This window comes from Bos grunniens, chromosome 2 (assembly GCF_055505025.1).
Source record: "Bos grunniens cultivar Pamir isolate PY7600 chromosome 2, Bosgru_T2T1.0, whole genome shotgun sequence".
NCBI lineage: Eukaryota > Metazoa > Chordata > Mammalia > Artiodactyla > Bovidae > Bos > Bos grunniens.
The window spans coordinates 53,017,131-53,040,027 of NC_141166.1; the positions used below are offsets into that span (position 1 = coordinate 53,017,131).

The following is a 22,897-nucleotide window of genomic DNA, read 5'->3' on the forward strand; positions in this document are numbered from 1 at the left end:
TAATCAGACATAAGGAAATAAAAAGATAACAGTAGTATTACTAAGAACTTTAGTTGGAGGACATGACTTTAGATCTACAATGAGGTGTGTTTACCAATATATCACCCCTGAGTCAAACTTGCTCATCTAATCACTGGCATACCTCAATAACTATAGACTTCTTCTTCAGGGGACAGTTCAGTTCAGTTGCTCAGTTGTGTCCAACTCTTTGTGACCCCATGGATGGCAGCACAGCAGGCCTCCTTGTTCATCACCAACTCCTGCAGTTTACCCAAACTCATGTCTGTTGAGTCGGAGATGCCATCCAACCATCTCATCCTTTGTCATCCCCTTCTCCTCCCACCTTCAATCTTTCCCAGCATCAGGGTCTTTTCCAATGAGTCAGCTGTTCGCATCACATGGCCAAAGTATTGGCATTTCAGCTTCAGCATCAGTCCTTCCAGTGAATATTCAGGACTGATTTCCTTTAGGATGGACTGGTTGGATCTCCTTGCAGTCCAAGGGACTCTCAACAATCTTCTCCAACACCACAGTTTAAAAGCATCAATTCTTTGGCACTCAGCTTTCTTTGTAGTCCAACTCTCATATTCATACATAACCACTGGAAAAACCATAGCTTTGACTGGATGGACCTTCATCAGCAAAGCAATATCTCTGCTTTTTCATATTATTGTCTAGGTTTTCTTTTCTTCCAAGGAGCAAGCACCTTTTAATTTCATGGCTGCAGTCACCATCTGCAGTGATTTTGGAGCCCCCAAAAATAAAGTCTCTCACTGTTTCCATTTCTTCCCCATCTATTTGCCATGAAGTGATGGGACCAGATGTCAATATCTTAGTTTTCTGAATGCTGAGTTTTAAGCTAACTTTTTCACTCTCCTCTTTCACTTTCATCAAGAGGCTTTTTAGTTCTTCTTCGCTTTCTGCTATAAGCGTGGTGTCATCTGCATATCAGGGGTTATTGATAATTTCTCCCGGCAATCTTGATTCCAGCTTATGCTTACTCCAGCCCAGCGTTTCTCATGATGTACTCTGCATGTAAGTTAAACAAGCAGAGTGACAATATACAGCCTTGATGTACTCCTTTTCCTATTTGGAACCAGTCTGTTGTTCCATGTCCAGTTCTAACTGTTGCTTCCTGACCTGCATACAGGCTTTTCAGGAGGCAGGTCAGGTGGTCTGGTATTCCCATCTCTCAGAATTTTCCACAGTTTGTTGTGATGCACACAGTCAAAAGCTTTGGCATAGTCAATAAAGCAGAAATAGATGTGTTTCTGGAACTCTCTTGATTTTTCCATGATCCAGTGGATGTTGACAATTTGATCTCTGGTTCCTCTGCCATTTCTAAAACCAGCTTGAACATCTGGAAGTTCACGGTTCACATATTGCTGAAGCCTGGCTTGGAGAATTTTGAGCATTACTTTACTAGTGTGTGAGATGAATGCAATTGTGCGGTAGTTAAAATTATTTATATTTCCTTCTATTGTACCCATTTTTGAAAATGAGCATATTCTTGTTTTAAAAAATATTGATATATAGTAAAACTGGTTCATTTGAAAACAACACCCTCCAATGGAACCTTGCTACCTAGAAAGTTCAAAATTCTCAACATTTGGGTCTTCTACAATCTGGGCCCAATTTTTCTTTATCAATTATCTCCTCTCATTCTTCTATACAAAACTTGCTCTCTAAAAAATTTGGTTCTATTCTATGTTTTCTAAACACCACTAAATAATTTTTACCTCTTCATAGTATTTCTTCTTCTGTGAGTGTCTACCTTTTAGTTTTCTGTTCCTCAGGATTTAGATTAATCCTAGTATTTTCATCTTCTTCTCTGATCTCCTCATCAAACCTTTTCTCTCTCTCCATATGAAACTTCTTCTTTGGTTGGTTCCATGTTTTCTGATTTGTAAGGTTCATTCTTGCTTGCATTTGTATTCATCATAGTGCTTAGTAGTGTGCCTTGCTTTTTAGTAGTCATCTTCTAAACGTTTATTAGTTGAAAAAAAAAAACCTCAGTAAAATAAATGGCCCAATGATGACTGTCCCTCAGTAGTTTTACCTGAAAACACAAAATTATTCCCCTAGGATAGCATAATTTAGAAGAATGAGAGCACCAAACATTAGCCTGATAGTTTTTAAACCTTTAAAAGCCAAGAAAATCTGATAACGAAAGCATTAAAATTTGTTTTTCTCTTTGTTTCATTATTTCCCTGTTTTAGGTATTGCTGATTAACTTGTAATCACCGTGCTAATGAGGTCCCTTGTGGGCTACTTTACATCTTTAAACTATGTCCATAAGATGAGCTGCAAATATACCCCTTAATCAAAATTAGAATCTAATGAAATACTTTCAATGCAGCAACCTGTTATTGGCTGCATTTCTGGGAAACAGTTTAAAACACATCAAAATGGGTAAACAGCATTACATTTGCAAAAGAAAGATACTGCTCCATTTAAAATATCTGTGTGTGACATATATGAGGAAGTCCACCTGAATAATACTATTATCTCAACTTACTAATAACGTGTGAGGTATAGCTAACATGAAAAGGCATTATGTGCCTTGATATTATAAAATAATCAGAATAATAAACTAATAAAGTTAGAAATATCCCAACAACAGCCATTAGCTATGCATTATACAAAATGAGAGAAGAAAATATAATGCTATATTACATACATAGGATATATTTTACATAACTATAATAACAGGAAAGGTTATTATCTTAGCATGAAGAATAGTGTCAACAAATATTTTGCAGGTAGATAAGCTGTCATGATAACATTTCTATCTTTTTTTTCCATGGATACACCCAAAATAAGCACTGTTTTCATCAGTTGTGGCTTTGAAAAGATAACACCTTTGTCATCTGGTTTAAAAGATATTTTCCATAACATATTTTACAAATAAAATTTAAAAGAATAAGGTAATTAAAATTCATCTAGAATAGTTGAAAACAAAGGTATTTTCTTACTAAAATTTACATTGCACATGTAAATAAATTTCACCAAAATGATCTCAAGTGCCAGTGTGAAAACTTGTTAGTTTTTCCAAATGATCTAGTTTAAAAATACTTTGCCTTTCAGAAAATACACTCTCTGCATTCATATCCTGATAATAGGAATATTTAAGCAGCAAAACAGTTCTCAACATAATAAAACAGTTATGCAAAATTTCTCAAAAATATCATGCAGCTCCTTTCCTGTGACATACTTTTGTAAATATTTAGTGTGCATCACCTTTTTACTTATTATTTTCATATAATCTGCAAAATAAAATTTTTTCCTCAGTCAAAATTGTTCTTTAAATTTTTTTCTCAGTATCAAATTAGATGGCATAGGAAAACATTCTAATGACAACCCCATTCAAGTTGACTTAAATTGTTATTTTTTATCCAGTTTTATTCTTTGCAGCACAGTTTTTATAAGTTAAAGAGTAAGTATGACATTTCATCACAATAAAAAAATTGTAGCTATGTATGATAATGGATAATAGCTAGACTAATTCTAGCAATCACTTTGAAATATATGCAAATATATTTTTTCTGTTGTACACCTGAAACTAATGTTACATTACAACTATATGTAAATTTTAAAAAGTAAATATGACAATGCATACTGAGCAGACAAATATTTCAAGTCATATACATTTGGCTTCAACTGAAAATCAAATTCAAACATTCTTATGGAAGCTTTTAAAGAAGGTTAATTAAATAAACAATAGTGGATCTGGACATCCTAGAGATATTTAAGTATTTTGTTTTATCGAGGAGCAATATTGTTCTGAAAGCAGAAGGTTGAGGGGAGACAATTTCATATACTCCTAAAGTTGTATATTTTATGATTTTTAGATTTTGTTTCATAGGAGAAATATAAGCACTTTAATTATCTTAAGTCCATGATGACAAAGGCCTTTGCCTTATGTCATTTGGAAATTTAGAAAGAGATTTCAATTATTATGACTTTTTATTTGGCTAAAGGTAACATAAAATATCTGCTGCAAATTTTAGATAAGTTTATAAAACTTAAAACATTTGACACATTAAAAATTTATTATTAGCATAGATTGGTATTTATAGCCTTCTTCAAGGTTCCCATGAGTATTTTTAGGAAATAGAATTTCTTGAAAAACTGTGTGAAAGATAAAACTACACAACTCAAATAGGATTAAATAACATTCACTCCCAATATTGGATGAAAGGGTATCAGCATCCATCTCTATAAAATTTCTATTTTTTGAGACAATTTGAAATTAAAGAAAATAATATATAGCTTTCAAGGCTTAGGAAGGAGTAAAGGAAGTTATGAAACAAATTTTAGGATGCTAGGGTTCATAAAGTGAAGTGGATGAAGAAGTTGAAGGAAGGAAAAAAACAACCCAGGAAGCACTCATTTTATTTCAGAAATCCAACAGGCAAGGTATTTTCACATATGTTGTGTTGTCAGCCTGCAGTAGTAACCCCTGGCCTTGCCATTCCTGTCTCCAAAGAATCACAGTCATCATTAACAGTCTCAGAGTCCATGTCCACTTTATTACTGTGACACTCTTTGTCTCTTCTGACTGTTGCATTTTAAACTCATCCTTTGTTTCTCCATCTCAGGGTGCTTGATGTAGTTGGAAGCTCCTACTCATAATAACCCAAAGTTCAAAACTGTTAGTAATTTTGCCCAACCTCCTTCTCTCCTTGATTAATAAATTTTAAAAATATAATGTTAATTTAAATATATATGACCCTGATGCTGGGAAAGTTTGAGGGCAAGAGGAGAAGGGGGCAACAGAGGATGAGATGGTTGGATGGCATCATCAACTCAATCAATGTGAGTTTGAGCAAACTCTGGGAGATCGTTAAAGAAGGGAAGCCTGGTTTGCTGCAGTCCATGGGGTTGCAAAGAGTCAGACATAGAACTGAACAACAACAAATATATAAAGTAAAATTAATATCAATTTATGCTTATTATCCTGACAGATTACAAAATTAATTTTGTGAATTAAGTGCTAACAAGACTTCAAAACCAGTGAAGCCCAAATAATCTACCTTGATTTGATGGGATAGATGTTGATATTACTTTGGAGGAACTCAATGCAGTCAGCAATGTAAGGTGCTAGGTTTTCACTTCCACATTTTACCCCTGAGATTTTAGTGATAGCTGAATTTGGTTTCCCCTCTTCTCTCTTGTAATGACTGTTAAAACTTTCCTCTTAGGATTGTGTCTTGAGATCACCTGGCCTCAAGCTAATGTAGAATGCATTTTCCACAGAATAAATGCTTTGTGTCATCTTTCATAATCCTTGACAATAACATTTTTGCTACCTGAGACCAAAGAAATCTTAGTCAAAAATGCAAACCTAGGCACTAAAATCCCATACTTCTAAGATGGTGCTTGAAATAGTCGAAAACATACTTATAGTTTTATTACTTTCTAAGAGTAACATAAAATGATGGTACAAAATCTGAAAGTTGGCAGATTTTAATAGGCAAGTCAACAGAGGGTGTTTGTATGAAGGAGAATGAGAATAGAATATTTGGGAAATAAGTAGTAATCCATTATTTTGAAGTATAAAGTACAAGCACACAAGTATTGGAAGATAAAGTGTAGGTTGGAGATACTTGTGAAGGATGTTGAATTCAGGGATAAGAACAGTGTATCCATTAGCATTGGAGGGGTTCATACAGAGGATGTGACTGCCGTTTGACCCAGAGCTGGTTGCAGGAAATTGGCGGCTTCCCATAGGCTCCTCTGTTCTTGTACGTTTCTACCACCTCTCCGAGCTAGAAGCTGTTTTCAAGCACACAAACTTGAGAGAGTAAGGTGTTTCTGAGACCGTCTGTACAAAATGCACGGCTGAACCCAAGGAAGACCTCTATATAAACGTTTCAGATTCTCCCAGCGCCTGCCGAGACCTACTCTTTCAGCCGCCGGCCGGAGACAGCCTTGTAGGTAAGTCCCCTTGCTTGGGCAACCCGCCATCTACCAATCTGGAGCGGTGCAGTGTTCTTTCGGTTCTTCTTGCCCTCTGTGTTTTGGGGACCAGTTTGGTATTTCACCCAGGGCTACCCCAGAGTTTTCGAACTAACAGTGAGTGGGGCATTTTTGAGCAAATCAGTGAAATGTTGGGAAAGCAACACTGTGATTTTGCAGGGAGGAAATGGAAATGAAACCAGCTGAGAGAGTATTCTAAGATTCAGGAATCAGGTGAAAGATCTTAACTTAGGTTGTTAACAACTGAAAGGAAAAAAAAAAAGGGAAGACACACACTTTTTACCAGAGAGAATCTATAGGATAGACTGACTGTGGGGTTGAACCGATTGAAGAGGAGGAATTAAACCTGAAACCTATTTTAGAGAACAGTGTGTAAATCTGAGCACTGAAAGACTGGCTTCTGAAGTACCTTTTAACTCTGTTGTTTTTGAGGCTTATGTTTGTTGTGTCTGGCAGTGGACATCTTAGGTTAGCCTCAGAGTTCTTTCTGGGAAATAGTCCATTCTCAGTTTTCTATTGCTTTTGTGGTTACTGAAATATTTGTCCTCTCAGCATTTAAGTACAGTTTTAAATGTGCTAGTAATGTGAATGATTTTCTTTATTTGTATGATGATGATTTTCTCATCAGTTAATTAAAAAAAAATCTATGTTTTCTTGTTGGTTAAAATATCATAAGCAAAGATAATGCTTACCATACAATTACATATGCTGTGTACAAGTTCTAAATGCATTTAATAATATTTTTGTTAAAGTCACACTGAGATATTATTAAAACTCAAGGTTGATTGATTCATTTTTTATGATTATGGAGTAAACTTTTTCTTGAATGAATATTTTATGACATGTTTTTGAATTGGGGGAAATGTATTATCCAATATATATCAGTGTGATATACATCTTTTGGTTGTAAAAGTATATGACTGAGGACACTAAATATATTTTGTTAAATCTAATAAAAACGCATATACTCTTGAGGATATATTTGGACTCAGACTACCTGTAACACCATTACTAATGGTTAATTCCAGAAGATAGAAGATTTTAATATCATAATGAAGGTAGATTAAGCAGATATTCCAAAATGTCCCTTTGAGAAACCCGAGGGTCTGAAACCAAGGCACAGGGACTATTGTTGTCATCGTTTTTTTGGTTACAGAAATGTCAGGGCTGGTAATATTAAATGAATATTTCATCAATACCTTGCTGGATTGCTTTTATTATCTATAAGGCAGTAATAAAAATGCCTGTAATTCATGAGTATTCAGAGTTGATTTCCTTTAGGATTGACTGGTTTGATCTCCTTGCTGTCCAAGAGACTCTCAAGAGTCTTCTCTAGCACCACAGTTCAAAAGCATCAATTATTTGGTGCTCAGCCTCCTTTATGGTCTGACTCTCACATCCATATATGACTACTGGAAACACCATAGCTTTGACTATATAGATCTCTGTTGACAAAGTGATGTCTTGGTGTTTAATATGCTATCTAGGTTTATCATAGCTATTCTTGAGAGTCCCTTAGACAGCAAGGAGATTAAACCAGTCAATCCTAAAGGAAATCAACTCTGAATATTTATTGGAAGGACTGATGCTGAAGATGAAGCTCCAATACTTTGGCTACCTGATGTGATGAGCTAACTCATTGGAAAAGACCCTGATGCTGGGAAAGATTGAGGGCAAGAGTAGAAGGGGGAGATAGAAGACGAGATGGTTGATGGCATCACTGACTCAATGGATGTGTTTGAGCAAACTCAGGGAGATGGACAGAGAAGCCTAACTTGCTTCAGTTCATGGGGTCGCAAAGTGTGGGACAAGACTTAGTGACTGAACAACAACAACAACAACAGTTCATGAAGAGGTCAAATAAAGACACAAATTTCTGAGTCATGGGATAATGTTCATTTACGATCATAATTAGACTTAAAATTTTTGAGGCAAAATCTTCCATCACAATAACATTCTTCTGTGAAACTGAAAGTCTATGTTTAAAAAATATTTAACAAATTATTGCTATTAGAATTTGTTTTCAGGAAAAGCAAAAACAAAAGAAGGAAAAGTCTCTGGAAATTCGGCTAGCTCCTTGTGATTTGGGTTTTCAGAGAAGTCAGTTCATATTTCTTAGTTACAAATCAAGGGCAAGCTTTCCAAGGAAGTGCAAAACGCTCAAGGAGCTGATACATCAGGGTTTAACCAAGTCTTTGATGCAGCATTTCTTTGAAGCTGTTTGGAAGTTATTTCATCTCTGTATGACTTTTTTTCCCTCGAATTCTAACTTGAGATAAATTTAGTTTATATCGGTGCTCTACCCGCTCTCAGTCAGGTTGTACCAGGCGGGTACAGTGGAAGCTACAGCTTAGGGAAAACCCTCTGGAACAGAGTATCTGCATTGGGATCACAGCTTGCCACCTGCTAGCTGCTGTTGTGGACAGGATACTTCTCTGTGCTTCAGGTTTCTCACTTATATGGTGGTGGTTATCTACCTCATGATCTGTCATGAAAACTAAACACAGATTTGGTTCAGTGCTTGAAAAGTAGTAAGCAGCACACAAGAGTTTGCACATGAAATTTAGTCAACTGGAAATGTATATCAAAAAACTAAGTTTGATCTGCTAATTTCCTGGAAGTTTTAACTGAACATAATTAATAATAATTAAGAGGGCCATGGAGGGGATTTAAATTCATTATCTAACTTAATTCTTAAATCAGTCCTATGACAGTATTGTATCTTTCTTCCACAAGTAAATAACTGAGAATCGGAGAGACACTGTATACTTATCCAAACTCATTAAGTTTAAATAGACAGATTGGGCTTCAAATTTATGTATTCTTAGAAATCTAGAACTTAAGTTCTATGCTATGCAAACTCCAAATCTGAGAAAAGTACCAGGAAAGATGAGTCCTCAGTGAGGATTGGCAGGAAGGTGATGGGTAAAATGAGTTAGCAAATGACAGGAACATTTGCATGGTGTTTCTGAGTGTGAAGCTGCAGACTTGGCCTTCCTGATTTTCCTTTAAGAGCTTCCAGAAATAACAGTACCTTGAATAGGAAGAAATGAAATATATTTGTGAGCACAACATTATTAGCACCACACTTAGTTTTCATCTTCAGATAGAAAGAATCAAATTGTCAAGTAATCCTCCTACATCTGTTGGCTACTAACAAGTAATGAACCAGTTCATTTTTACTTCACTAAAAAAAAATATTTTTCTCCAAAGAACGGATTACATGTTATTTGAAAAATAGTTTTTATTATATTTTACCTGTCTTGATGTTATCATTTGAATCCTATCATATCACTGTACCTTCCAGATCACGAGAAGACTGAAAGAGTGAAGGGACTTCTATACTAGTAAGGATTAATGAGCTGTCTTTATCACCTTCAGCAGGGAACTAAATTAGGCTCACACTAATGATCATTTCTATTCTAAGAAAAGTCTAAATGCCTACTTGTTACCCAGAAATATAGCAGATTAAAACAACGAAATCCACACGTTTGCATGGCACAAAGAAACAATTATGGAGAACTATTTCTAACTCTTTTCATCCCTTTAAATTTTATTCTAATTTTCCTATAATTCTAACCAATTAATTTTTATGTGTCAAGACTATTGGTTTCCCTGTTATTTTTTCTTTTCATCATAGGGAACACACTATTATATGCAATCTGTTGGGAGTGGGAGGAAGTGAAGAAGATTCGTCAAAATGGTAAATCTGGCCAAAGAACTGGAACTGGTGATTGGGATATTTTCCTGGTCATTTCATTCCATACACAGTTGTTGGGCATCAATCATATGCTGAGTACAATGATAGGTACTAAGGACTCAAAAATGTGGTGCTTTTCTTGTGGATTTCATTATCTAGCAATGGACCCAGATATAAATAATTGAGTATAAAATAAGGTGGTAAGTGTTTTAATGGGGGAGTATGTAGAGGAGGGGAGAAGGCAATGGCACCCTACTCCAGTACTCTTGCCTGAAAATCCCATGGATGAGGGAGCCTGATGGGCTGCAGTCCATGGGGTCACTAAGAGTCAGACACGACTGAGTGACTTCACTTTCACTTTTCACTTTCATGCATTGGAGAAGGAAATGGCAACCCACTCCAGTGTTCTTGCCTGGAGAATCCCAGGGACGGCGGTGCCTGGTGGACTGCTGTCTATGGGTTCACACAGAGTCGGACACGACTGAAGCGACTTAGCAGCAGCAGCATGTAGAGGAGGAGATTAAAAAGAAGGACAAAAATATTTGCTATGTACTATCTAGTCACAGTATTTGGTCACTGTGCTAGGTCCTGATATATGTTATTTAATTAATGAGGTTGAGCTTATCTCCATTGTACAGATGAGAAAACTGAGAAGCTGAGTTAGTTGGGTATCACACAGCTAGTGATTCTAACTGTGATTAGAATGCAAATGTCTCATTTTCCAAAGCACTTGCTTTTTATACTATTAGCAGTGTTTATAAAACTAGCTTGATCATAATAAATCAGCTGGGGTATCAGACACTCTAGGGCAGAGGGTAGAGAATCTGTCTTTAGTAAGCACCTCTGAAAGCTTTTTTGTATGTTTGTTTCAAATCAAATTTTATAATCTTGGGTTATCAGCCAGCTACATTTGCTACCTTCTATACTTGTTATGAAGGACAAAAAGATCACATCTAGGTGGAGGCGGGAGGAATATATATGAATACTTTGGAAGGGAAATGGTTTTTATATTTGACTTTGATAGCTGAATAGGAATTTGCTAAGCAGTAAAGGGAGAACTTTTGATAATGACTTTATTCAGAGAAATATTTTACAGCTTGATGTTGGTAAAGGTAAAATAGATTTCCTGTCTTCTTGGGTTATCTCATCTCTAATTCATTGTGATAAACTGTAGAGAGGTAAATAGATAGACATATACATACAAATACATCCCACTTAATCCCTCATTTGTATATATGGGAGTTTGTATATAGATAGACTTCGTTGTATATTTTTTAAAGTCATATCTGAAACTCCAAGATGATACAACAAATGTCGATGGGCCTCCTTTAATGAAGAATTAAATAATTCCCTTAAATAGCAAATTTCAAAAATGCATTGATTTGTTTATATAAGCTTATTCATTATCTTTTTAAATTAAAAATATAATAAACAGCTTTATAGAAAGCTTGGACATTGGGAATTTTTCTATATTCTACCTATATTCCTACATATAAATATATCTATCTAACTGTTCCTACCACCTTAACAATGAAATTTGAAGTATTTCCTCTTATCAATCCTTAAATGTATATATTTACATTTTTAGGTGTTTCCTGCTCTTAAAAAATTATCATTTTTATCTTTGTCAACTAATGAGCACAGAGTAAAAGAAACCAGTGGGCTTAAAATGAGATATGGTTCCTCATTAAACCATTCCCCATATCATAAAACCAGCTTCTCAGAGACAACAACTTTCCGTTCTCTTAACTGTTTCTTCAGATACTAACCTTAATGTTTTCAAATAATACACTTAAACTGTGTGATAGAGGCTGTGATGTGCTGTGCAGACTCCTCTTCATGAATAAAGGAATTACTACTCAGATGCTGGACAAGACACTGGCAGATAGCCTCCAGTTACCAACCTCTTCCAGGAATCACCTCAGTTAAGACAGCTACCTCCCCTAAGATCTTGCCCTTTCCTTGGTTAATCTGTGTCCTCCCTGTTACAGGGCAGAACAGGATGGATGGATGGATGGATGGATGATGGATAGATGGATATAAAGTCATTTCCCAGCCTCACTGTTTCCGCACACATACTTCAAGACTTTTCCAAAAAGTTGCTTTAACTCTAGACTGCTCTAAATGGTCATCCTATCTTCAGAGCAGGGTTAGCTGAAGATTCATTGAAGGTGAAATGCTGCTTAATTTTTCACCTTTGTCTAATCCTACTGTCTTTTCCTTCCCTCCCAAGACACTGAGCTCAAGAACACTCCTTAATAAGCTATAAGCTAATTTCCATCTCAAAGTTGTCTTCCCAGGGAACTCAACTTACATTATTGGTATTTATTTATTTCTGTTGAATGCTAAAGCTGAAATTCCAATACTTTGGCCACCTCATGCGAAGAGTTGACTCATTGGAAAAGACTCTGATGCTGGGAGGGATTGGGGGCAGGAGGAGAAGGGGACGACAGAGGATGAGATGGCTGGATGGCATCACCGACTTGCTGGACATGAGTTTGAGTGAACTCCAGGAGTTGGTGATGGACATGGAGGCCTGGCGTGCTGCAATTCATGGGATCACAAAGAGTTGTACACGACTGAGCGACTGAACTAAACTGAACTGATTGGGGCTACCATGGTGGCTCAATGGTAAAGAATCTGCTTGCTGCTGTGGGAGAAGAGTGTTTGATCCCTGGATTGGGAAGATCTCCTAGAGAAGGAAATGGCAACTTACTTCAGTAATCTTGCCTGGGAAATCCCATAGACAGTGGAGCCTGAAGGGCTACGTTCTATAGCATTCCAAAAGCGTTGGAATGACTTAGCTACTAAACAACACAGTAACAATGTTCTAGATATTATATATTGACTTTCAACTGTGATTCAGAAACATTTAAATTACCTCACTTTGCTCATTCTTAGGAAATTCACTGAAGGATATGTTCCAAACAAAATGAATATGTAAATTTTCAAAATATGCAAATCAAAATATGATTCTCTTGCACCACAGAATCAGCTTGCCCCATTTTTCTAATTTCTTTTCCTCTCCTCAAACTGCTATACCAGAACTCTGAATTAAATCTAAGAGTACATATTTTAACTAAAAAAATTGTGCTTACAGTTTAGTCAAGTGGTATATTCTAACTTTTTTCTTATAGAATTTTGTCTGAGTTAATAATTGCCTAATCTTTTAATTTTTCTAATTCTTCTCAAGTAAATCCAGAGATTTGTAATCATTCAATATTATTTTTTACAAGGCCAACCACCATATGATTTATCTTTTCCTCCCCAGAATACCTTATTGCTTACACCAGCTCTATGCTGTCTAGGCCTGTTGCATATTTATCATTCTGAGCTTTTTCTTCATCATCATTTATATTCACAGAATCCCATGTCTCCTCTTTAATTGTTTACATATTCATTTTGTTTGGAACATATCTTTCAGTGAATTTCCTAAGAATGAGCAAAGGGAGGTAATTTTTGTTGTCATCTAACCCTTGAATATCTTCTTTTTATCCTTTTGCTCTACATTTCCATGATTATAAGTGTTACTCTTGGTCAAAAAAATATTTATTATGCTAGATGATTGATCTAGGAGATATTTTTCTTTTTCCTATTGTTTTCTTACATAATTTCCTGCTTTCTACCTTGTCTTATTATTGACTACTAAATTATTGGTAATTTGACTTAAAAGTTTCATTAATAGATTTTTGTATGGACCCTTTAACTTTATAATTTTTTTCTCAATATTTTTATCATTTTATTTTATTTTTTGGAGACTTTCCTGACTCTTCCAAAATTGCAGTGATTTTAAAATTTCAGTTGTCATATTTTCAGTTTCCAAATTCTTTATTGCTCCTCTTTGTTCCTTTTGCATATTAAAAATGTTCTTATTTTATAAACACAATTCTTATTTCCTCAAGAATATTAGGTGTATTTCCTCATTTGGTTTTAGGTTAACATGTCTGCCTCCAATGAGGAAGACCTGGGTTCGATGGGTCAGGAAGATGCCCTGGAGAAGGAAATGGTAACCCACTCCAGTAATCTTGCCTGGAGAATCCCATTGATGGAGAAGCCTGGTAGGCTGCAGTCCATGGGGTCGCAAAGAGTCGGACACGAGCGACTTCACTTTCTTTATTTCTTTTCTTTCTTTGCATTTTCTCTATTTCCTTTTTTTTCTCTTTATTTGTGTTTTGTCTCTGTTTACAGTGGCTTTCCCCTTCTACCTACTGATTTCTTTGTTGTTTGTTTAAATTTAAAAGTGAGACATAAAAGACTTCCAGGAAGTTTTGTGTGTATCTGCTAGTGGGTTTCGCTGTATGATTATGCGATGGAGTCAGCCTTTTTGTGTGGGAAGATTAAGTTCTTGGCATATTGTGGTTTGTGCTTTTTCCAAAGAAGGATCCTGTCCTCTCTAGCCTCAGAGTAAATGAAGATGGTTGTGTATGTCTGGCTGACAACATTCTGATACCATGATCATGGGGTCCATTATTTATTTGCTAAGTTAGGAGTTTTTTCTTTACATTTGTAAGAGATATTGTCCTGTAATTTTTTTTTTCTTTTAATACTCTTTTCAAGTTTGGATGTTAAAGTTATTCTAGATTCATCTAACAACTTATAATATTTGTTTTTATTTTTTATTCTTTGGAATATTTATATTAAATTGATATTTTTCCTTCAGTCGTTAAAAAAAATCACTGAAACCATCTGTGATGGTTTTGTGGAATAGTTAATTTTATATTTGATTTCCTGAATAGAAACAAAACTATTCAGATTTTTTTTTTTTTCTTGTGTCAGTTTTGGTTTTCCAAAACTTGTCTAGTTCATCTGTATTTTCTAATTTTTGGTGCAGGTCCTTCAAATATTTTATTATGACCTTTTTACTGTTTCTTGGCTTTATAATGATTTTCTTCCTTATCCCTGATATCCCTGCTTTTTTCTCTTTTTTTGGTTTCACTGGATAGTCTATTAGTCTTCAAAGAACCAAATTTTGGCTTTTTATTCTTTTATTGTATTTGTTTCTCACTTTATAATTTCTGCTTTTGTCTCCATTATTTCTCTCCTTCAACTTCCTTGGCACTTTCTGAAATGTATATATTCTATATGCATATGTAGTCTGTATGTTTTCATACTAGATAATCTACTCAATTTTGGAAATTAAGTTATATACTTCTAAATATCAAATTTATCAAAGAAGAAATAAAAATAAATTTAAAAATAGTTTAAATTGAAAGATAAAAAAATATGACTCACTTCCAATTCTGATTGAGTTTTCATAAGTATCAAGGTTCTGTTACTTTTAAGCTTAAGAACTGAACAAGCCAGATGAACAATAAAGTTATATTAAAAATCCATGAGTTGAAAACACAAAGAAATTTAATAGAATTCCAGAAAACAGTAAGAATGGAACTACATTAGAGAGAAGAAGTCCACACTGTTCTCATTCCAGGTGAAAATGATACATAGAGAAAATTGATCATCAACAGCATTAAATGGAAACCAGCCAAATTTTAAAAGACTTTTTAAAGGCCAAGTGTAGGCTTTGGGACAGATTACAGTTATGGGGAGATCCAGTCAAAGATCAAACCTGCACCCATCATCCAACTGTTTACCATAAACTCTCCCAAAGGGTTGGGAGTAATATGCCAAAGACTGGGAACAAAGCAGGAGAGATGAGATACCCACTCTCATCTCACTGATTCTCTGAAGTTCAAAGTAGCTTCCCTCTGAAAGTAAGGGTGTAATAGGAATGTTGAAAGAAACTTATCAAAGGAACTCTGGACTCTTGGACTGAAAGCAAGAGAGCTAAGAGAAATCCACATGAAGTGTTCTAGAATTTCAGCTACAAAAAAGACTGAAATTGAGGAAGGAGACGTGAGAGGAGCTCCCCTTGAGGAGGTCTGAATGTTCCCTTAATGTAAGACATCCACATTCCCAAAGCTAGGAGCAGGACAGCAGACCATAGAGAGCACTCGTTCAAAATGCAGAAAATCAAGGATGGGAACGTAGAGCAAAGAGAAAAATACTGACCCAAAAAGTGGGATGATAGCTGATAAAGAAGATATCCTAATTTGGAAGTTAGTGCTTAAATGTAATGCAACAAGAGATCTCTTCAATCTCAGTAATGTTCAGACCTCTCAAGCCCCGCTGAAGGGAAAATCCCAGCCTGTCCTTCAAAGCATTTGAAGACAGTGTTAAACAGATTTGAGATTATAATGAGATTATTTTATAATTTTCCTTTCTTTTAATGTCCTTGTTAGGCTTTGGTGTCAGTACACAGTGTGTTTTCAATCCATGACATTTGTTGAGACTGCCTTTATGGCCTAGCATAATGTCCAGTTTTCTAAATCTTCCATGAGCATCTGAAAGGAATGTATGTTCTGCAATGTTATTTTAGTGCTCTTTAGTCAATTTTATTGTGTTATTAAAATCATCTATGTTTCTTATATTTTGTTTGCTGGTTCTATCAGTTACTGAGAGGAATGAGTTGAGGTCTCCTAACATGATTGTTCTTTACATTTCTCCTTGTATTTTGTCAATATGTGTGTGTGCTAAGTTGCTTTAGTCATGTCTGACTCTGTGTGACCCCACAGACCACAGCCCACCAGGCTCCTCTGTCCATGGGATTCTCCAGGCAAGAATACTGGAGTTGATTGCCATACCCTGCTCCAGGGGATCTTCCTGACCCAGGGATTGAACCTGTTTCTCTTATGTTTCCTGCATTGGCAAGCAAGTTCTTTACCACTAGCAACACCTATAGACTCCATATATTTTGAGATAACAGTATAAGGTATGTTCAAATTCAAAATTGTTTTATTTCTTGTAAGCTGACGGCTTTATTATTATGACATGTTCTTTCTAAATCTCTCACCATGCCTTCTGTCTATTTTGTTTGACATTAAAAAATGTTTATTTACTTTTGGCTGTGCTGGGTCTTCGTTGCTGCATAGGTTTTTTTCTAGTTGCAACTAGTTTTGTCTAGTTGCGATTCTCTAGTTGCAGTGCATGAACTTCTCATTGCAGTGGCCTCTCTTGTTGCAGAACATTGGCCCTAGGGCACACGGGCTTCAATAGCTGCAGCATGTGGGCTCAGTAGTTGCGCCTCCCGGGCTCTAGAGCACTGGTTTAGTAGTTGTGGTACACAGGACTTAATTTGCTCTGCGGCATGTGGGATCTTCCTGGATCAGGGATCTTCCTGTGTCTCCTGAATTGGCAGGCAGATTCTTTACCACTGAGCCACCAGGTAAGCCCCTTGACAAAGTAACATGTGAATACCAGCTATCATTTACTTAATGTTTGTATGGTATACCTTTTTCCCTTCTCTTATTTTCAGTCTTTCTATGTTGTTACATTTGAGATGATTCTTTTGTAAGTTGCTTATATTTGAATTTCCATTAGCCATGTTCATTTTCTCTTCATTTCATATATTCTTTTTTACTTTTTTCTTTTTGTTGTTTTCGGATTAATCTAATATTTTCTATGATTCCATTTACCCTCCATTAGCTTGTAGGTTAGAGTTTTTTTTACAATGTTTTTTTTTTTTTTCCTGATCTGCCACAACCTGGAAGTAGATGAAGAATTTAAAAATCATTTAACAGTTTCTAAAGAGTTGGTCAGGTACCTTGGAATGTCATTATGAATAAATCATGGTTCCTCAGATGAAACATCAGATTTAATATCATTTGCAATGACATTTGACAGATATGTTTTGCGTTTTAAGGCAACAAAAGCCCCAGAATTGTTATACTAAAGTTTCATGTCAAATTACTTAGAAAATGGGGAGGGAAGTGAGCAAGAAACTCCCTGAAGCTTCATTTTATTGAAAGGGTTATATTTAGATGCAAATGAATTTTATGTTGTGTGAATTATGGGTTGTTGGTGAAAAAGGAGAAAAGTGGCTAAATTCTACCTTTATCAACTTTTTCACACCATCACTAGATCTTTGTTTGGAGTTAAGAGCCATTTGCTTGTTGTGTTGATAATTATGATATTTCTGTTTTTTTTTTTAAAGTGTGATTTTTGTGAGTCTTTTTTTTTTAAGTGTAGTTTTGTGAGTTTCAAGGTAATAGAGTAAAAAGATATTACTTCATATTCTTTATTTGGAAGTTTGTTCTATAAAAATTTAAGGGTAGCCACTTATCAATGACTAGCAGAGTTTTCTGAGGGAAAGTTTGGCATGATTGAGACTTTGTTTTAACTTCTTGACTGTTTCTATGCCCACTACACCAGAATATTTCTTTTCAGAAATATTATGGATACACTGGTCAGCCTAGGTTATTTATGCAGTTGAGTAATTGGTTCCATTGATTTGGATCTGTGATAATGATGATAATTAAAAAATTATTTGTTGAGGATGTGCCATGGGATAGGCATTGTTCTGGGCATGTGTCTCTAACAGACAAAAATCTCTGACTTCATGGAACTTAAATCTTACTGTTGCAGGAAGGGGGACCTCTTCCAGGGCCCGAAACTGGGCTCTTGTCTAACACTTGGAAATGAATTGTCTGAGGAGACACGTGCTGACAAAGCAAGAGATTTTATTGGAAAAAGGGCACCTGGATGGAGAGCAGTAGGGTAAAGGAACCCAGGAGAACAGCTCTGTCACATGCTTGCAGTCTGGGGTTTTATGGTGATGGGATTAGTTTCCGGGTTGTCTTTAGCCAATCATTCTAACTCAAGAGTTCTTCCTGGTGGTGCACGCCTAATTCAGCCAAGATGAATGCCAGAGAAAAGGATTCTGGGAGGTGGTCGGACATATGGTGTCTCACTTTGACCTTTCCCAAACTCTTCCGGTTGGTGGAGGGTTATTAGTTCCGTGTTCCTTACCGGGACCTCCTATTGTAAAACAACTTATGCAAATGGTTACTGTGGTGCCTGGCCAGGGTGGACAGTGTGCTTCCCCTAACATTACTATGTGGGAAGTTTGGTAAAAAGGTAAACTACTAACATTTATTGAACATTTACTACATGAAACGCACTCTTTTAAGTGATCTTCATATGTTAACTCGTGTAAGCATCACATCAGTCCCATGCAACCATATGTGGAAGAAATATCAAGTATATAAGAGGTAAGTAATTTGGCCAAGGTCATTTGTTTAGTAAGTAATACACTCAGAGTTCAAATCTAGGGTGATTTCAGAGCCTAACTCAATAGTATGACCTTGGCAATACATGAATTGATTTTGATGATAATTTTGAAGGAAAGCCATGGCTATAAGTTAAGTCCAGATGGACTGTCATTCTAAGGTCATTACATGATTTTTAGTTTTCTTCTTGATGGAATTAAGGTATTGATTGTAATATTGAAGATTTCACTTCAACTTGTAGCATTATAAGATGCTGTTATTTTCAGTGTAATGGATTAAGATATTTGAATGCTTTTATTGTCTTTTTTTAGAAGTAAAAAAAGTCTACTGTGGAGTATTTCTTAACTCTAAGCATGTTTCATATATTTGTAGTTACCACTTTTTATGTAGACTTTACTTTTTAGAACAATTTCAGATTTTTAGAAAAATTGGGGTGTTAATATAGAAAGTTCCCATATACACTTGTATACTGTTTTCCCTGTTATTAATGTTGTATCAATACTTTAGTATGGTATGTTTGTTCTGATTAGTGAACCAATATTGATGTGTTGTGCTTAGTCGCTCAGTTGTGTCCGACTCTTTGTGACCCCATGGACTATTGCCCCCCAGGCTCCTCTGTCCATGGGGATTTTCATCCCAGGGACCAAACCCAGGTCTCCCACATTGCAGGGAGATTCTTTACTGTCTGAGCCACCAGGGAAGCCCAGTACTGATATGTTCTTATTAACTGAAGTTCACAGTTTATATGACTCAGCTAGTGGCTCAGTGGTATGGAATCCACCTGCCAATACAGGAGCTGTGGGTTTGATCCCTGGGTCAGGAAGATGCCCTTGGGAAGAAAATGGCAACCCACTCCAGTATTCTTGCCTAGGAAATCCCATGGATGGAGGAGCCTGATGGGCTACAGTCCATGGGGTCACAAAAGAGTTAGATGACTTAGCGACTAAACAACAACAATAGTTTATATACAGATTTTACTAGTTTTTAACCTAATGTATTTTTTTCTATTCGAAGATCACATCCAGTTTGCTATACTACATTTAGTCATTATATCTCTTGGCTGTGACAGTTTTTCAGACTTGCCTTGTTTTGTATGGGCCTTGACAGTTTTGAAGATTAGTCAGGATTGTAGGATTCCTCTTGACTGGAATTTGTATGATTTTTTTCCCCTCATGATTATGGGTTAGGGTTTGAGGGTGGAAGATCACAAAGCAAAGTACCATTTTCATCACCATATATTAAGGGTACCTACTAGTAATATCTGAGCGCCGAAGAATTGATGCTTTTGAACTGTGGTGTTGGAGAAGACTCTGGAGAATCCCTTGGACTGCAAGGAGATCCAACCAGTCCATTCCAAAGGAGATCAGCCCTGGGTGTTCTTTGGAAGGAATGATGCTAAAGCTGAAACTCCAGTACTTTGGCCACCTCATGCGAAGAGTTGACTCATTGGAAAAGACTCTGATGTGGGAAGGATTGGGGGCAGGAGGAAAAGGGGATGAGATGGCTGGATGGCATCACCGACTCGATGGACGTGAGTTTGAGTGAACTCCGGGAGTTGGTGATGGACAGGGAGGCCTGGCGTGCTGTGGTTCATGGGGTCGCAAAGAGTTAGACATGACTGAGCAACTGAACTGAACTAGTAATGTCATCATGACTTTACACTGTTGTGATTGACCTTATTACCTGGTTAAAGTAGTGTTTGCCAGACTTTTCCACTGTTAAGTTTCTTTTCCCCTTTCCACTCCTTATACCCTTTCCCCACAGTACTCTTTGGATGAAGGTCACTATGCACAGTCTATACTTACAGAGTGGGGAGTTATGCTCCCTCTTCTTGAGAATGGAGTATCAATATACATTACTTGAAATTCTTCTGCACAGGAAATTTGTCCTTTCTTCTCATTTATTTCTTTATTCAGTATTTTATTTATATCTATATAGACTCATGGATATTTGTTTTATCATTTAGGCCCTGTAACTCAATGCTAATTTATTTATTTGTGTGTGTTTCTTTGATATATTCTCATCAATGTGGGTTTTTTTTTTTTTGTCTTTGTTTTGTGTTGAGCACTTTCTTACTTTCTGGCACTACAGTTAGCTCCACACTTATCCTGTATATTTCCTATGTCAGTCCTAGAATCAGCTATTTCTCCAAGAAACCCTGGCTCCTTTTGTTGGAGAATGGTAGAAGAAACCAAGATTCAGGCACTGAGTGTGCTTGTTTCTACTGGGGTATTATTCCATTTAGGCCCTCTCAGTTGACAGAGATAGGAAATAAATGCATATGTACTGTCTTATATAAATATAGAATATATATTTTATATTATTTATGTAATATCTTATTTATATATAAATAATATATATTATTTAATACAAATGAGATATATTTATATATTAGGCATATGAACATATAATATTTATATTTACATATATGTATGTGTATAATATATGATATATATTATGTGCATATACATATATATATATATATATATACACAATCATCTTATCTATATTAAGTTAAACATAAGTTCATACTGATGTTTCCAATTCTAATGCAGTACCATTTAAGGGAGCAAAATTTGCCATATCAAAATGTTTCTCTTGGGTATAAGGGTTAATTTAGGCTCATTATTTTTTAAGAAACAGAAGTTTCAGAAAGTTGTTGTTGAATTTAGATAAAGGGCCTATTTCTGAGAGAGCTATTGCTGGAGATATCTGCAAAGAACATGGGCAAGGCCTAGAGAACAAAGTCCATTCTGCATGGCCCAGCAAACATTTTTGTACCAAACATTTCTTTTCCATCTCCATATGAATTGACTTCTTCCATTTTGAAGTCCCAGGCCACTACCTGAATATTTTCTTTTGTCTCTAGGTGAAGATAGTATTTAAGGTAAGGGTTTTGGCTCTTTTGGCAAGTTACTCAGTTTTTCTGGGCCTTTCCTATGTATACGTGTCATTAAACTTTTGTTTGATCTTTTTTCCTGTTGCTGCTGCTGCTAAGTCACTTCAGTTGTGTCTGACTCTGTGCGATCCCCCAACTGTGCGATCCCATAGACGGCAGCCCACCAGGCTCCTCTGTCCATGGGATTCTCCAGGCAAGAATACTGGACTGGGCTGCCATTTCCTTCTCCAATGCATGCACGCATGCTAAGTCACTTCAGTCGTGTCTGACTCTGTGCGACCCCATGGACAGCAGCCCACCAGGCTCCTCTGTCCACGGATTCTCCAGGCAAGAATCCTGGACTAAGTTGCCATTTCCTTCTCCATTTTTCCTGTTAATCTGTCTCTTGTCACTATACTTCTTAGACCAGTCAGAAGAGCTTAAAAGAGTAGAGGCAAATTTCTTCCTCCTCAATAATCAGGTGGGTCATTCTAGGCTCCTCCTCTTGTTTATCTGTTATTTCCTGCTTTAATAATGGGTTTCACCATTCATATATATACTATTCAGTTCCAGTGTACATGTATAATAGTATTGAGATTATTAATGCGTACTCTTCATGAAAAGGAGCTTTATTAACTAAATTTCAGTGCTTATATATAGTTCCTTTTACTTTTCTCTTAGCAGACTTCACTCATTTCCTAAATTACTTTGGTCGGTGACATTTACCCCCTTCCTTCAGTGAGATAATTTCATACCTTTGTAATAGATTTAGATTCTCTTGCTAAAACCTCAGCTGTTTTTGTAAGGCAAAATCTATTGAAAAATAGAGATTAGAGTTTAGTGATGAAGAGCTGAATTTTAAATAGCTTTGTACTAATGACCAAGCAATAAATGAGAGTTATCTTGTCTATTTCCTATTTGTATTCTAATTTTTTTATACATGTTCATTTACTGTGGTTATTGTTATCTATTGCTAAACTTGTTTTAGTACTAATGTACTAAAGCAAGCAAACTCTAAATAATGAAGTATGATTTAATTTATATAATGACTATATCTTCCAATTTGTCCTTTATTTATGCAGTATGAGACATCAGGCAGCCCTGAAGTCTAGGCTGTTGAGAGGAAGTTGGTAGAAATAAATCCTATAAAACTGACCCAGTGAAATGAACCTTTAGTTCTCCCAGCTTACAGCAATCATGCAGAATTTACTAGGTTGTGACTTGTTGAGTCAAGACTCCAAGATGGTTGAGAGGACAGTGTCATCAGTATCT

At 36.0% G+C, this 22,897-nt stretch overlaps 1 long non-coding RNA gene across 1 annotated transcript in view; it reads left to right on the plus strand.

The window, feature by feature from the left end:
* Positions 1 to 5,706: 5,706 nt before the first annotated feature.
* Positions 5,707 to 22,897, plus strand: part of LOC147378106 (uncharacterized) — a 305,127-nt gene continuing 287,936 nt past the window's right edge. Inside the window, exon 1 of the long non-coding RNA XR_015151337.1 lies at positions 5,707 to 5,940. This is a non-coding gene — a long non-coding RNA (uncharacterized LOC147378106). The remainder of the gene's footprint in view (positions 5,941 to 22,897) is intronic.